At 47.8% G+C, this 17911-nt stretch overlaps 1 long non-coding RNA gene across 1 annotated transcript; it reads left to right on the top strand.

Moving 5' to 3' along the window:
• The first annotated feature begins 5925 nt into the window (after positions 1 to 5925).
• LOC121818945 (uncharacterized) lies at positions 5926 to 7968 on the top strand. The gene is made up of 2 exons (XR_006059011.1): positions 5926 to 6178; positions 7859 to 7968. It is a non-coding gene; the product is annotated as an uncharacterized LOC121818945 (long non-coding RNA).
• Positions 7969 to 17911: the final 9943 nt, after the last annotated feature.

Below are 17911 nucleotides of genomic sequence, written 5' to 3' on the forward strand. Positions count from 1 at the left end.
GGGATCTTCTCTGATGGAGGGAAACAAGCAAGGAGGCTCACAGCAGCAGGATTTGAGATGAAGAGAAGGGCAAATCTCCACAATCCATCCTCCACGTAGCCCCAGAGTGCCTGGATCCCTGGGATTCCTCCTTGGGAAGCCCCTCCCACATGTACGAGAGATGCTCTGCGTGACAGTGACAGGCCCACCCTTGCAGTATGATAACCACTTCTTTATTTTTTTGAAGTTTTTTTTTGGTGTGTGTGTACCATTGTAAAGCATTTATTGAATTTGTTACAATATTGCTTCTGTTTTATGTGTTGTTTTGTTTTCTTTTTTGGTCGTGAGGCCTGTGGGGTCTCAGTTCCCTGATCAGGGATCAGACTCTCACCCCTTCCATTGGGAAGCAAAGTCTAAACCGCTAGACCACCAGTGAAGTCCCCATATAACCACTTCTGAGGTGAGGTTGTGAAAGACTGTGGCCTCCACCCGGGGCTGTCTCCAGGACAAGGAACTGTCACATCCTGGGGACACTCAGACGGCCTATGGGGAGGTCAAGGAACTGAAATGTCCAGTCAAAGCCAGCAAGGAACGGACGCCAGCAGCAATCACAGAGGTGAACCTGGAAGCCGATTCTCCAGCCGCTGCAGCCTGACTGCTGAGAGACCCAGAGCCAGAACAATTCAGCTGAGCCACTCCCGGATTCCTGACCCCCAGGACCTCTAAGATAGTCAGTGTTTGTCTTTTCTTTGGCCGCACGCAATGCATATAAGATCCTAGTTTCCCTGACCAGGGATGGAACTCGCACCTCCTGCAGTCAAAGCGCAGACTCTTAACCCCTGGACTGCCAAGGAAGTCGCTAAATGTTTATTTCTCTAAGCTGCTGAATTTTGGGGGAGCTTGTTTTACAGCAGCAGTTACTGTTATACAGCAGTAAATAACTGGTACTATTAAATCCATTTTCATGTACACTTGTTATGAAATGCTGCTGTTGTTTAGTTGTTAAGTCGTGTCCAACTCTTTTACGACCCCGTAGCCTGCAGCCCGCCAGGCTGCTCTGTCCATGGGATTCTCCAAGCAAGAATGATGGAAGGGGTTGCTATTTCCTTCTCCAGGGGATCTTCTGGACCCAGGGATCCAACCTGAGTCTCCTATTTCCAGGTGGATTCTTTGCTACTGAGCCACCAGGGAAGCCTATAGTAGTATCTGACTCTTTGTGACCCCGTGGACTGTGCAGGTTGCCAGGTTCCTCTGTCCGAGGACTTTTCCAGGCAGGAATACCAGAGAGGGTTGCCATTTCTTACTCCAGGGGATCTTCCCGACCCAAGGATTGAATCAGAGTCTCCTGCATCTCCTGCATTGGCAGGCAGATTCTTTATCACTCCACCACTATGAAATACTAGAAAGTGAAGTTATTCAGTCGTGTCCGACTCTTCGCCACCCCATGGACTGTAGCCTACCAGGCTCCTCAGTCCGTGGAATTTTCCAGGCAAGAGTACTGGAGTGGGTTTCCATTTCCTTCTCCAGGGGATCTTCCCAACCCAGGGATTGAACCCAGGTCTCCTGCACTGCAGGCAGACGCTTTACTATCTGAGCCACCAGGGAAGCTACCATGAAATACTAGACCAATGTTTAAAAAATGAAATGGATTCCTGTGTCCAAACATGGGAAGATATCCACGGTATGCTGCTAAGTGAAAAGAAATCTTGCAGAACAATGTGTATGGTGTGATCCTTTTTGTCTAAAAATATGCTGTCGTGGCCTAGCCAAAAAATCTAGGGGAATTTATCCAAACTATTAATAGTGGTTTTCTCTTTCATTGCAAAAGCAGGGAGGGTGCACAGAAGACCATCACTCATTATTTCTGTCCTGTTTGAACATTTTACGACATAACTGTCTTAGTTTGGTAAACTGGTGGGGGAAAAAAAGATAAAAATTTTAAACAGGTTTGCCTAAAATGAGCCTGGTAGAAAAAACAAAGTACACAGGTTACAATGGCCAATGACACTTGAAATCTCAGTGTTGAACAGATTGGGAGTTAATTTCTTCGTCTTGTGAAGTTCAGTCCCCAGCAGGGAGGGGTGGGTCAGAAGGGCTCACAGAGCTCTCCTGGGATCCGGCTGTATGAGGGGGCTCTGCGAGTTCACACGTGGCTTCTCAGGTGGCCCTGGGCACAGACACCCAGCTGGCAGATGGGGAAAGAGAGGGCAGAGGATGAAGTGAGAGATTTTTTCATGGGTCAGATCAGGAAACGATGCTAGGCCACTTCTGCCCACGTCCCTCTTAGCCAGGACTCGGTCCTCCTCTGGCTATGGCTCCGAGTGCATGACCTCAGGACCATCTACCCCTTCAGCTCCCCAAGGTGACTGTCCACGTTTCTCGCAGTGTCCCATCCGAGCACCTCGGCCACAGGGATATCAGGGCAAGGCCCTCCTGCTGCCCCCAGATGCTACCGGCCACCCGGAGGAAGGAAGCGCTGATGCTGCACATTCTAGAGCTTGAACTCTCCACTGAGGGAGGCCCAGCCTGTCTGGTGTGGTCCGGTCTGTCCATCAGGGAGAGTCTTCTGACCTGGTGCCCCCGCAACCCCCCCACCGCCTCCTCCTTCCAGGGTCAGGGCCCATCTTCTAGGGTGGGGCTGTTCGAGGAAGAACTCGGGGTCACAGAGCCCCAGGAATTTCTGGCAAACTGCCATGTGCATCCGTGTGTATCTGAACAGCAGCACCAGACTCGCCAAGGTCAAGAAGCACGTGGAGGCTGCTCTTCATGCCCTCCCGCACACCAGGCCTGCCCCTGTGTGCAGGACTCTCCCAGCAGCTCTCTGAGAGACCCTGGTGGGCAAACTGAGGCTCAGAGAGGGGACGTCACTCACCCAAGGTCACACAGCTCTTGAAGGGTAAGGCTGAGAAGAGAGTGCAAGCAGGTCTTCCGACTCCAAACCCAGTGTTCCTCATCCTTACTCCCCTTCATTCATTCATTCATTCACACATCCCTCTACTGTGTGGCAGGCTTTGTGTGTGTATTTTTTTTCCCTAATATCTATTCATCTATTTGGCTGCTCTGGGGCCTTTGTTGTGGCACTCGCGCTCTTAATTGTGGCATGTTCCCTGACCAAGGATTGAACCCAGGCTCAGCAGTAAGAGCACAGCGTCCTAATCACTGAACTGCCGGAGAATTCCCATTTTGTTAATACCCTTAAAATTTTTTGGAATAGGGACTTCCCTGGTGGTCCAGTGGCTAAGACTCCTAGCTCCCAATGCAGGGGGCCTGGGTTTGACCTGTGGTCCTGGGGAACTAGATCCCATACATGGCAACTAAAGATCCCATAAACCATAAGACCTAAGACCTGGCACAGCTAAATAAATAAATAAATAATTTTGGGGAATAATATTAGATTTACAGAAAAATTGCCAAGATAATACAGAGAGTTTCTGTAAACCCCTAACCCGGATTCCCCTAATGTTAGCATCCTAAATTTACCATGTAGCTTTTGTCAAGAGGAAACAACGTTGGCGCGTTGCTATGAAGGAAATTCCAGCCTTTACTCACGTTTCGCTGCAGTTCACACTGATGTCCTGCTCCAGGAACCCATCCAGAATGCCACGCTGCATTTTGGCGTGTCAGCTTGACTTCTCCTGCTCTCTCTCTTGTGTCTTTCCTTGCTTTTCACGACCTGGAGTTTTGAGGAGATCTGGCCAAGTATTTCGTAGAATGTCTCTCAATTTGAGTTTGGTGTCTTCCCCTTTGATTATGTTGGGGTTTTGGATTTGGGAGCAGGAAACTACAGAAGTGGATCCAGCGCCCTCCTCATTACGTCATATTAGTGGGTGCATGATGCCCATATGACATCACCTAGGAAATAAACTTTCACCTCTTGAGTGTCGTGGTTAAGGTGGAGCCTGATAGATTTCTCCACTGTAAGGTTGCCATTTCCTCCTCTGTATTCTTCAGAAGCGAGTCACCAAAGGGAGCCTATGCTCAAGGACCAGGGAATTAAACTTCATCTCCTGGAAGAGTATAGTAAATTAGTCGGAATTCTTCTGTAGAGATGAATTGTTCCTTCTCTCCCAGTTTCAAAACAAAATGTTATTATTTTATTTTTTGTTCAAGCCGTGCGGCATATAGGATATTAGTTCTCTGGCCAGAGATCAGACCTGTGCCCCCCATGTTGGGAACACGGAGTCTTAACACTGGACCACTAGGGAAGCCTCTCCTGTTTGTTTATTTTTGGTTGTGATGAGTCTTTGTTGCTCTGTGAGGGCTTTCTCTAGTTGTGGCAAGTGGTAGCTACTCCTCGTTATGGTGCAAAGGCTTCCCGTGAGGGCTTCCCTTGTTGCAGTGCCTGGGCTGTAGGGTACTGAGACTTAGTAGCTGCAGTACGCAGACTCAGTAGTTGTGGTGCATGGGCTTACCAGCTTAGCTGCTCTTTGGCGTGAGGAATACTTCCGGATCAGGGCTCGAACCCCCTGTTCCCTACATTGGCAAGTGGATTCCTATCCACTGTACCACCACAGAAGTCCCCTCCCATTTATTGTTTATTCATTTTCTTATATCAGTATGGACTCACATAGTTATTTTATACTTTGAGTTGTAAAATCCAATACGACATTATTTATTTTGCTGCTCATATGGTTCCAGCTTTGGCCGTTGGGCCCTCTTTCGGGTTGGCTCCTATGTCCCTCTGACACTCCCCTGTCCTTTTGGTTTTTGAGGCTTTCTTAGCTTTCCTGCACTACAAGATGCTTCAGGCTTATTTTTATACTTTCCCTGTTTTGGCCTTGGACTCTGCTTTTTCTTGAAGGTACCCTGATTAGTTTTAGTGGAGAATGGTATTTAGAAACCAAGATCTGGACGTTTGGTTTTAGTAGCTTGTTGCTACAAGCATGTCACAGCTTCTAAGCCTTGTGAGCCATCCCATGACTTTCGCTATATCTACTCATTAAAAGCCAACCTCTAGACCAGCCTGCTTTCAGGAGGCAAGGATTACACATGGAGGCAGGCATACCAGTAGATGGGCATCACTGGAGGTCATCTTAAAGACTGTTTGCCACCATGCCTTACACCAAAACGAGGCAGTTGTGATGGTCAGGACCAGCCCCATGTGCGTGGTCAGAGGACAGGCAGGAACACGACACAGCTGTGAACAGGAAAAAGGAAGCCCTGTCTCTACCAATATACAACGATCTCTAAGATCCTCTGTTAAGCAAAAGAGCGTGGAACAGAGCTGCAGATGTGATGTAGGACTTTCCTTCTGTTAATGAGAGAAAAAAAAAAAAAACAGAATATGTATTTGTGTTTGCAGAAACTATCTCTGAAAGACACCTAAGAAGCCCAGAACACTGCCTTCTCCTGGAGACAGGTGGATATTGTATCTAGATCAATCTATGTACACATAATTTTAAAAAACTATTTATTTATTTTTGACTCTGCTCTGTCTTCATCAATGCGAGGGTTTTCTTTAGTTTCAGAGAGCGGGGGCTGCTGTCTAGTTGCGATTCTCGGGCTTCTCATTGCAGTTGCTTCTCTTGCTTCAGAGCACAGGCTCGTGGGCTCCTGGGCTTCAGTAGTTGTGGCTCCCGGGCTCTAGAGCACAGGCTCAGTAGTTGCAGTGCTCAGGCTTAGTTGTTCTGAGGCATGTGGGATCGTCCCGAATCAGGGATCGAACCCATATCTCCTGCATTGGCAGGCAGATTCTTCACCACTGAGCCATTAGGAAAGCCCTGTACACATAGTTTTTAAAAATTTTGGAACCATGTGAAAGCATTATCGATTCCAAATTAAATTAAAAACAAAAGAAGTTGCTGTTATGCCAAGTGGAGGACAAAAAGCCGATGACTTCCCTGTGGTTTGGAAAGAGAACTATAGCGGGCAGGCCAGGGACCCTGGGGAACACACAGGCTGAACTCAACATGGTGGTGGGCCAACCTCACTTCTGCAAAACATCACGGTCTGTCACACTCGGTTTGTGCAGTAGCTCTAAATGCTGCTGTTCTTGCAGTTTGGTTTGTGCTTAATTTGTAGCTGTGTGGTATAGTGGCTAAGAATACAGGACGCAGGACCCTGACTTTGTGTGTCCAAAGCCTGGAGTGTCCAACTCGGTGATTATGGGCAAATGATGGAAGTCTCTGAGCCTCGGTTTCCTCTTCTGTATAATGGGGACAATAATGGTCCCTATCTTGCAGGTGATGACAAGGATTTGGTGAGTTAATACATGTCAGGGGCACAGAGCAGGCTGGAACAAATGTAAGCTAGTATGGTTATCAAGTTTATAGATATTTAGGGAACAGGATAATTGAAATAATCTATATCACCTCTGGGACTTTTTAAGGTTTTCTCCTTTTATTTTTTTAATCAAAATTTTATTTAATTAATTAATTTGTTTTATTTTTAGGCCATGTGGCATGTGGGATCTTAGTTCCCTGATCAGGAAGCATGCATTGGAAGCATGCAGTCTTAACCACTGGACTGCCAGGGAAGTCCCAGGTTTTCCCTGTTTAAATGAATGCTTTTATTATTTGAGTTGGAGGAATGTGGGACTGCCACGTGTGCATGGCCCATGTACAGTCTAGCACTGTTTACCTTTGGACTGGCATGGTCTGTCTCCTTCTCAATTCCTTCCCAGCCTCCAACCCCAGGGCAGGGAGGGTCTGTTCACCCCACATCTCCGCTGTCTAGCCTGGTGGCTGGCACAGATTAGCACCCAGTTAACGTTGGGTGAATGCAAGCAGGAATGAATGAATAGAAAATCCGGCAGTGTGCATGTGACCTTGTTGCTGAACTTCCTCTCAGGTGATCAGGGAAGGCTTCCAGGAGGAAGTGTGAAGCAGGTGTGTGGCAAAGGGGAGGGTGTTTAGGCAGGGGGTTAGCCTGGAAAAAGGTTCAGAGATCAGGCAGCAATTTATTCCTTTGGAAACTGAAAGTAATCCGGGTGGAGGTCAGAGGGTGAGGGTGGGATGTCATGAAGGAGAAGGGGTCAGGCAGTTGAGCAGGGCCCAGATCACTCACTGTCAGGAGGGGATAGACTTTGCCCTGAGCAGGAGGGGAGACAGGGCCTGGGATGAGGCATCAGAGACTAGAGAGGGAGCAAAGGACTCCCAGCTGAGCTGGTACCCCCCTGCCCCCAGGCTGCATATTGCTGTGTTGACTTTGGGCAGGTTGCTTCCTCTTTCTGGGTCTCAGTTCTTCCATCTGTGAAATGGGCCCTGGGTTCTTATGAGGGTGGATACCAGACTGTATCACAGCGCACACTCCCCTAGCTCACTGATGGGCTGGGAGAATCTGTCTGCTGGTTGACAGGACAATCTGGCATAATGTATTACATCCTTAACACTGTTCCTAACCTTCAACTCAGCAGTTCCTTTTCTCAAAACTTATCCTGAGATAATAATTTAGGACTTGTGAAAATATTTGGCTCAAAGGATGTTCATTAGAATGTTGCCTGCGATGGCAGAAAAATTAGAAATGGCCCAAATGTCCAGCATTAAGGAAGTGGGCGTGACACTGTCAAAAGTTGTACTGAAAATTTTCATCTAACGACATGCAAAGGTTTCCATTGTACATTACAAAAAATTTTACTGCAAAATAACACATCTCACTTTTAAAACAGTCAGATCCTAAAGAAAATTATAAAGTAAAACTTAAAAATTCCACTTCTACCGACCAATTTCTACTCCTGAAAGTTAACCATTATTAATAGTTTTTTAAATTGTCTTCCAGACTTAGATCAACAGGTATGCAAACATATAAACATATATACATAACTATGTGTGTTAAATATCACATATGTAAGATGGTATTTCTTTTTAAGAACATGCACAGTTTTTCTTTGTTTTTTTTTTTCTTTTCTGAGCCTAATAAAAGATCTTAATTCCCTTGCCAGGGATTGAACCCATGACCTCTTGCAGTGGAAGGACAGAGTCCCAACCATTGGACCACCAGGAAAGTCCCAAGGACATGCATAGTTTCCTAATAAAATATTATTTAATTGCATATACTGTGTTAGATCATTATTGAAATGGCCCCCAAAGCATCTTGCCTCCCTCCATCTGTACCCTGGGGTGGACCCTTCTCATGTTGAATTTGGGCCTGATCATGTCACTTGCCTTGGACAAGGGGGCTTTAATAAGCCAGATACAAGGAAGGGCTTAATAAGAGCCTGCACACTGACGTGTGTTCTTTTGAAATACTCACTCTTGGGATCCAGCCACCACACTACAAGGAAGCTCAGGTTAGATTGCAGAAGGATTAGCCGCCATGTGGAGACAGGCCCTGGAGGAAGAGAGGCCACCTTGGAAGTTCCATCCCAGCTAAGCTCCCAGTTGAAGGCAACCACATGAGTGAGCCCTGCAAATGCCTATTTTGGAGTGGTTTGTTACTGAGCAATAGATGATAGAAACATGGATTGTTCTGCAATGGTTTGAAAAATCTTAACAATACATACATATATTATGAATATCCTCCTAGGTCAGTTCATATAAATCAGCTCATTCTTTTTAATGGCTGCATAGTTTTCCATGGGATCAATGAAGCATAATTTACTTACCTGCTTCATACTGATGGGCATTAGGTGGCTTCTGATTCTTTGCCATGACAAACAACACTACCTGCTTGTGTGGACTGTTGCTGTTGTTCAGTTGCTAGGTTGTGTCTGACTCTGTGACCCCATGGATGGCAACATGCCAGGCTTCCCTGTCCACCACTATCTCCCACTATTTGAGAGTTTGCTCAAATTCATGTCCATTGAGTCAGTAATGCTAACCAACCAGCTCATCCTCTGCCACCCCTTTCTCCGTTTGCCTTCAATCTTTCCCAGCATCAAGGTCTTTTCCAATAAGTCAGCTCTTTGCATCAGATGGCCAAAGTATTGCAGCTTCAGCATTATTCCTTCCAATGAATATTCAGGGTTGATTTCCTTTAGGATTGACTGGCTTGATCTCCTTGCAGTCCAAGGGACTCTCAAGAGCCTTTTCCAGAAGCACAATTTGAAAGCATCAGTTCTTTAGCACTCAGCCTTCTTCATGGTCCAACTCTCACATCCGTCCATGACTACTGGAAAAACCATAGCTTTGACTATACAGACCTTTGTTGGTAAAGTGATGTCTCCGCCTTTTAATATGCTGTCTAGGTGTGTCATAGCTTTCCTTCCAAGGAGCAAGTGTCTTAATTTCCTGGCTGCAGTCACCATCTGCAGTGATTTTGGAGCCCAAGAAAATAAAATCTGTCACTGTTTCCACGTTTTCCCTTTCTATTAATATTTGCCATGAAGTGATGGGACTGGATGCCATGACCTTAGTTTTTTGAATGCTGAGTTTTAAGTGAGATTTTTCACTCTCCTCTTTCACCTTGTGTGGATATCATTGCCAACTGACACTAGAGTGTCTTTAGGATAAATTCCCAGAAGCAGAATTGCTGAGTCAAATGGTATGCACTTGAAAACTTTTCATGGATGTGGTCCAATTACTTCTCCAGAATGCTTGTGGCAATTGGTGTCCCTGCCCGCAGTGGGTAAGCAGGCCAGACCCCTAAGCCTTATCTAAGCTTGAAAAAACACTTAAACAGCAATAGGAGGCAGCGTGAGTGCGTGAAAGTGTTACAGAAGTGACTGTGGTGGGGTGAGGGCCGGGACCGTGGGGAAGACTCTGCTGCAGCTGCAGGGAGCAGGGTCTGGGGCCCCAGCTCGACCCCGCCTGGTTCCTTCCTCTTCTGCCAGAGCAGCTGTGCTCAGCACATCCTCTTTTAGTGCAACCCTTGAAGGCGCTTCCCCAGCAGACCTGCCTCGAGGGGAGGCTCAAGTTCCTCTAGCCTCAACCCCTGCTCACAGTGACCCTCTAGCTCGGACAGGCCCTGGCCCCAGCCCCCACCTCCTGCAAAGACAGGTGCTCTCAAGATTTACCTGTGACTCTAGATGAACCTCTGAACTTCTCAGAGCCCATAACTGATTTGAAAAACTGTTGGATGATAACCATATTAACCTTTGGATGCTGTTGTGTATTTCTCCAGTAAACATCTCTCTGTATCTATCTATCTATTGCTTCTGCAAGCTTCCTAAAGAAGCATCCTGGCCTCTTGGCTCCCATGGTCTGTCTAGTGGGAGGCAGAGATGGCAGGTAACTGTAGAATTATCTACTTCTGTGTACTGACATGTGGGGGAAGTGTCATCTGAAATCGAGAGCAAGTCCACAGGAATCTGATTTAGCTGGAAGGTGGGCAACTGGACAGGCATTGAGCTGAGGCCATAGAATGAAGATGTTAATAGGGTGAAAAGCAGAGGAACTGCATTCCTGGTGGGTGGAATGGCTTGTATAAAGGCCCTGAGGTGGGAGGGCCATGTCACAGTCACTTCTGATACTGAAAGAATCTTTTTTTTTGTTTGAAAGAATCTGAGTACAGAGAGGGAAGGGGAGAGAGGACTGAGATAAACTGGAGGGCTTAATAGCATCACACTGGCCTTATCAACCAGGGTTGACCATTGAACTAAGAACCCGAAGGAGCCATTGATCTTGTACATTTCTTTATCTGTAGTTAGGGTTAATAAATGTTGTTATTATTATTAATTTTAAATTTCCTCACCCTCTGGGGTATAAGGCCAGAGAATTCTCTTTGATCCCAAAAGGCCCTGACTATCCTGGGTCAGCTGTGACCCTTGACTGGCAACGACCCCAGAAATGGCCCTCTTGTTTTGATAAATTAGAGTTCAAAGCCAGGGAGCTTCAGTAACTAGCCCCCAAGGTCACCAAGGGAGACAAGCCTGGGAACCCAGTTCTCTGACTCCAGGCCCTTGGTCTTGCCTATTCTCATCATCTCCCCACCCCGCTTGAAACCCCCAAGGGTTCCCCACTGTCTCCAGAAGGCACAGTCTGGCACTTGATCCTCTGCTCGAGGTTGTCTCTCTCTGGCATGAGTCCACAGCAAAGTGAAGGGCACTGTTCAGTGTCGCCCAGAGGCTGCCAGAGAGCCTGCCACCCCACGTTCACAGGTGCTGTCCCCCAACCAGGAAATCGGGGAATGGGGGCACTCCAGTCTCTTCCACGGTTATTCTTGCAGCTCATGGGGCCCAGCTGTCCTCCTATATTAATTTTCTATGACTGTTGTAATAAATGACCACTTAGTAGCTTAAAATAGGCCTCCCTAGTGGCTCAGCAGTAAAAAATCCGCCTGCCAATGCAGGAAATGCAGGTTCGATCCCTGGGTTGGGAAAATCCCCTGGAGAAGGAAGGGCGACCAGCTCCAGTATTCTTGCCTGGAGAATCTCATGGACAGAGGAAGCTGGCAGGCTACGGCCCTTGGGGTCCCAAAGAGTCAGACATGACTTGGCGACTAAACAACAACAGAAAGCTTAAAACAACTCACAAGTATTACCTTACAGTTATAGATCCTAGAAGTCCGAAATGGGCTAAAATGAAGGTGGCAGCCTCACTGAATCCCTTCTGGAGACTCTAGGAGAGAATTCCAGCTTCTAGATGTTCCCTGCATTTCTTGGTTCATAGCCCCTTCCATCCATCTTCCAAGTCAGCCCTGTAGGGCTGAGTCCTTCTCACGAAGCCATCTCTCTGTTTTCCTTCAGTCTCTCTCTTTCACACTGAAGGATACTTGTAATTACATTGGATGTAGTCACACTCAGATAATCCAGAATAATCTCCCTATTTTAAGGTTAGCTGATTAGCAACTTCAATTCCGTCTGCAACCTGAACTCCACTTTGCCAGGTAGCCTCATGTACTCATACTAATCCCAGGATTAGAATGGGGATATCTTGGGAATTCCTCGGTGGTCCAGTGGTTAAGACTCAGGGCTTTCATTGCTGTGGCCCCAGCTTGACTTCTGGTTTGGAAAGGAAGAGCCCGTAAGCCACATGGTACAGCCAAATTAAAAAAAAAAAAAAAAGATAAAGGCCTTCTCTGGTGGCTCAGTGGTAAAGAATCTACCTGCCGATACAGGAAACACGGGTTCGATCCCTGATCCGTGAAGATCCCACAAGCCACAGAGCGACTAAGCCTGAGCACCACCACTACTGAGCCTGTGCTCGAGAGCCTGGAAGCCACAATTACTGAGCCCATGTGCCGCAACTGCTGAAGCCCACAGGCCCTAGAGCCCACACTCCACAACGGGCGAAGCCCCTACAGTGAGAAGGCCGTGCACCGCAACTAGACAGGAGCCCCCCCTCGCCACCACTAGAGCAAAGCCTGTGCAGCAAGGAAGACCCAGCACAGCCAATAAATAAATAAATATTTTTTAATGATGTTATCCACATCAAATTATCTGTTTAAAAAATAACTACAAAAAAAGGAATATGAACATCTTTGGGGGACACTATTCTGCCAGCTACCGCTCCCTTCCCAGGCTCCTGGTCCTGCCCTTGTTAGCTGTCCTCACCAGGCAGTTGTCCCCAGGGAATAACCTGGGAGGGAGTGGGTGTTCTTTGTGGCGTGTATTTGAGTTTGTAATGCGCTTTCACATACTTGGGGGCTAGTAATATTCGCTCTGCTTCACATCTGAGAAGTTTGTGGTTAGAAGGTTTAAGTGGCTGGCCCAAGGTCACAGGTCAGAGATGAACATTGCTGGGCTCACCCGCAGGCCTGACCCCAGCTCTCCCTTTCTCCACTAACTGCCTCCCCCGCCACAAATGGTCTCCCCTTCCCCAGATCATCTTAATGATTTTCCAAGGCCACTCCAAGGGATTTCTGTGGCCAATTTGCCCTTATTTCTGGCTGCTGCCCAAAAGTCATGGGGTCATACTTGAAAGACTTCCTCAAACCTTGCAAGCCCTGGCTCTGGAGATTTCTGCCTGAATTGGAAGCAGGCCTATTTCCTATACCCTGCCACGCTGACTTTAACCAGGGCAGGTTTCCAGGGGAGCTGTCTGTCGCTGTGTTTCGAAAGTGTTAAAAATGTGCAATTTATATGATTTCCAGTGACTCTACATCTCTGCCAATCTTTGATAGGGTCAGTCTTTTTTAAAAAACTATGGCTTCTTTAGACATTACTTTTATAATTGTATTTATTTATTTATTTTTGACTGTGCTGGGTTTTTGTTGCTATCCATGGGCTTTCCCTAATTGGGCTAACCAGGGGCTACTCTCTGGTTGCGATGTGCAAGCTTCTCATTGTGGTGGCTTCTCCTGTTGTGGAACACAAGCCCTAGGGTGAGCTGGCTTCAGTAGTTGTGGCTCCCGGACTCTAGAGCACAAGCTCATAGTTGTGGCGCACAAACTTGGTTGCTCCGTGGCATGTTGGATCCTCTCAGATGAGGGATCAAACCCATGTTTCCTGCATTGGCAGGCAGATTCTTTAGCACTGAGCCACCAGGGAAGCGCGTTGATATAGCCAATCTTTTTAATTTTAGCTATTGTAATAGGTGTGCCGGGAGAAATATCAATAACCTCAGATATGCAGATGACACCACCCTTATGGCAGAAAGTGAAGAGGAACTAAAAGCCTCTTGATGAAAATGAAAGTGGAGAGTGAAAAAGTTGGCTTAAAGCTCAACATTCAGAAAATGAAGATCATGGCATCTGGTCCCATCACTCCATGGGAAATAGATGGGAAACAGTGGAAACAGTGTCAGACTTTATTTTGGGGGACTCCAAAATCACGGCAGATGGCGACTGCAGGCATGAAATTAAAAGACGCTTACTCCTTGGAAGGAAAGTTATGGCCAACCTAGATAGCATATTCAAAACCAGAGACATTACTTTGCCAACAAAGGTCTGTCTAGTCAAGGCTATGATTTTTCCAGTGGTCATGTATGGATGTGAGAGTTGGACTGTGAAGAAAGCTGAGCGCCAAAGAATTGATGCTTTTGAAGTGTGGTGTTGGAGAAGACTCTTGAGAGTCCCCTGGACTGCAAGGAGATCCAACCAGTCCATTTTGAAGGAGATAAGTCCTGGTGTTCTTTGGAAGGAATGATGCTAAAGCTGAAACTCCAGTACTTTGGCCACCTCATGGGAAGAGCTGACTCATTGGAAAAGACTCTGCTGCTGGGAGGGATGCGGGGCAGGAGGAGAAGGGGACGACAGAGGATGAGATGGCTGGATGGCATCACCGACTCGATGGACGTAAGTTTGAGTGAACTCCGGGAGTTGGTGATGGACATGGAGGCCTGGCGTGCTGCGATTCATGGAGTCTCAAAGAGTCGGACACGACTGAGTGACTGAACTGAACTGAATAGGTGTGTAGTAGTATAGTAGTATAGTGTGTAGTAGTATCTAATCATGGCTTTAATTTGTGTTTCCTTGCTGACTGTGGAGTAGAGCATCTTTTCATGTGCTTATGTGAGGCCATCTTTGCGTGCCTATGTTGTCATTCCCCTCTTTTATTATTAAACTTTATTACAATAAGGTTTAATGAAACAGAAAGGTCACCTGGCCTTGATTGTCATTTTGAATCACCGTGTGATTAGTCACTGTCTGGGACTACAACACCAGATCCATCCTTTTGCTTCTTCCAGACCCTGTTGATGGACATCTAGGTTGGCTTTGACTTTTTGCTGTTCTCCCTAACGCTGTGATGTATGTGCTTTTCTGCATATTTGTCCATTTCCTTCATCTGACATCAGTGAGTAAAAGGGATGCACATCGTTTTGCTTTGACCACGCTGTGGGGCTTGTGGGATGTCAGTTACCCAACCAGAGATCAAATCCATGCCCCCTGCAGTGGAAGTCTGAAGTCTTAACCACTGGGCTGCCAGGGAAGTCTCAGTACAGTTTTAAATAATCACTAGGAATATAACATACATGATAAACATAATTAATTCTGCTGTATGTTATATATAAAAGTTGTTAAGAAAGGAAATCCTAAGAGAAAAAAAAATTTTAATTTTGTAACCATATGAGATGCTGGATGTTCACTAAATTTATTGTGATAATTCTTTCATGATGTATGTAAGTCATATCACTATGCTGCACATAAATTTATACAATTCTGTATGTCAAGTGGAGGGGGAAAAAAGGCACGTTCTTCTTTTTTGAATATAGTTTATTTTTGGTTGCGCTGGGTCTTGGCTGCTCCCAGCCGGCGTTCTCTGGTTGGGATGAGTGGAGCCTACTCTTTGCTGCCGGTGCCCAGGCTTCTCGCGGCAGTGGCTTCTTCTGTTGCAGAACACAGGCTTTAGGCACACGGGCTCCGTAGTTGTGGCCCACCAGCTTTAGTTGCCTGTGGCCACAGAATCAACCCAGGGATCAAACCCGTGACCCCTGCATTGGCAGGCAGATTCCTATCCACAGCACCACCAGGGAAGTCCTAAAGCTGTGTTCTTGATACACTGCTTTTTTTTTTTTTTTTTTTTAAGGCTAGTTCCAAACATACGCATGGTCTGATGTTCTTTCTGGGGGGGGGGGAAAGGTGTTCGCGTGTGTGTATATTTCCTGGGTAATGGGATCGGAGGTGAAGTACTTTTTTCTCTAAACTCTTCTGCTGTAACTCTTTTTAACAACCACACGTTTGCCTTTTTATTTTACAACAAATAAAGCAACTTGAATTTTGCAAAAGGAAAAACCAAGCAGAGTCTAGCCCCGCTCACCCATCGGAGGCTCCACCCCCTGCTCGTCCGGTCCAGCTAGGGGCGGGAGCTGACCCAGTCTCAAAGGCTTCCTGAGAACTGGTTCCCGTGCGCAGCGGCCCTCGGGGCAGTGACGAGAGCCGCCCTGCAGATGCTTCCCGGAAAGCCCGAGGGTCAGCTGGACTAGACCAGTAAATCACCCCAGGAAGGGGCCTGAGCATTTCCTCTGCTGAGGGAGGGCCAGCAGGGAAATGCGTGCAAATTTTGGATGAGTAAAGAGCCCCCATTTATGCTAGGGTGAGGGATTAAAAGAAGAGGCAGTGCAGCCAAGCTCGCACGGAACCAAAACAGGGCCCTGCAAAACCAGCAGGACCTTCCTGAATTCTCAGCGCCAGGGGCTCCCCGCTTCAGTCTCTGCCTCCCTGAGCACGTGGTTACCCCTGGTGGGTAGTTTTCAGCTGCCAGCCAAGACTAGTTGAGAGCCAATTTCCCAAGATAGAATCTGATTGGCCTACCTTGGTCACGTGGTACCTATTGATCCGGCCAATAATACCAAAATGCCTGCTAAGGGGATCTGAGGGAAGGGGCAGTCATGGGCTGGGTCGCTCCCCAAAGGCTGCCCTCTAGGGCTCCACAAGCAGAGAAAAATCTGACGGGGTGGTTTAGCCTCCGGCCAGCATGGTGCCTCCCTGTGCGACAGCTGTCCTGAGGGGCCCAAGTATTAGAAAGACAGCCGGGGCCAAGCCCCCTCCCATGGAATGGATCCCCACCCAGGTCTGTGCCATAGCACGACCCTGGTGACAGCTGCCAAGTTGCCTGCCCCAGGGCAGCAATGGCAAAGTCCTCTGAGGAATCTGAACGGGGCTGTGCGGGGAAAGGTCAGCTGTGTCGCTAGGAACAGGGATGAAGAGACAGGCATGGAGCAGGCAGAGGAGTGATGGTGACAGCTTTTGACCAGAGCAGCAGTACCACAACCGCCACAACAAGCCATGGGAAATCACATTTCTGACAGGCGCAGCAGTTCGCATGCAGGAGAACCCTGAATAGGAAGACACACAGACGCTCAGAGGCCCTTGTCTAACCACTGGCGGGGTTTTCTGTTGCTGTTTTCAGCTCTTTTTTAAAAATACGGTTGCGCTTGGTCTTAGTTGTGGCATGCGTGTGAGCTCAGTCGTTCAGTCGTGTCTGACTCTTTGCGACTTCGTGGACTGTAGCCCTCCAGGCTCCTCTGTCCATAGAGTTTGACAGGCGAGAATACTGGAGAGGATTGCCACTTCCTTCTCCAGGGGCTCTTCCCCACCCAGGGGTTGAACCCATGTCTCCTGTGCCTCCTGCATTGGCAGGCATACCCTTTACCAGCACTGCCACTTGGGACGTCCTTCGGTTTCAGCACTCGGGATCTTTGATCTTCACTGCAGCATTCGGGCTCTTCAGCTGTGATGTGTGGGATCTAGTTCCCTGACCTAGACCACCAGGGAAGTCACCAGCACTAGTGTTGAATGCTAACATTCACACTGATCCAGCACCTTCTACAGCGGAGGCACCGTTTCTAAGCACCTCACATACAGCCCTTCATGCAACCCTCCTAACAACTTGAAGAGGTTGGTACTGTTACCCCCATTTTACAGATGGGAAAACTAAGGCACAAAGAGGTTCAGTAACTTGAGGTGGTTCACAGGAGTAGGATTCCAACCTGGAGAACCTGGCTTTGGTGCCCTGCTGGTAGCCACTGCCTCCTCCTCAGTCACTGGCAGGTGCCTGACACTGAGATACAGACCAAGACACACATCCTACTTGTGGGCCTGGGGAAAATGACCCAGATATTAACAGTGACCCACATCAGGAGCTGTCACTGTTGTTTTAAGAACTATAAGCGTGGTTGTTGTTGTTGTTTAGTCATTAAGTCATGTCCAACATTTTTTGACTCCCATGGACTGTAGCCCACCAGGCTCCTCTGTCCATGGGATTTCCCAAGCCAGGATACTGGAGTGGGTTGCCATTTCCCCCTCCAGGAGATCGTCCCAACTCAGGGATTGAACCTGCATCTCCTGCATTGACAGGCAGACTCTTTACCACTGAGCCACCCGGGAAGCCCAAAAGTTTGGTGCCCTAAGAGAATCTGACAAGGGACCACCGCGGCCCAGAGGAGTCAGGGAGGGCTGCCCTGCAGCACTGATGCTGAGGACTACAGAGTTACAAGGAGCAGGCAGGCGAGGCAGGGAGGACAGAGCCTATGGCAGGAAGAGGCCAGGCGAGAGGGAACTGCGTGCAGCACACCCTCGAGCAGGTGGGTGCTGCAGGTCACCCCGGACGAAGGTGAGAAAGACCCCGCCCTAGACTCCAGGTGGCTGGCCTGCTCCTCTGTGACCCTGCACCACTTCCCCACTGGCAGTCACAGTCACGCGGAAATGCCTGTAGCTGTCTGAGGTGACAGCAGGA

The sequence above is a fragment of the Ovis aries genome, chromosome 3, assembly GCF_016772045.2.
Source record: "Ovis aries strain OAR_USU_Benz2616 breed Rambouillet chromosome 3, ARS-UI_Ramb_v3.0, whole genome shotgun sequence".
In the NCBI taxonomy this organism is placed as follows: Eukaryota; Metazoa; Chordata; class Mammalia; order Artiodactyla; family Bovidae; genus Ovis; species Ovis aries.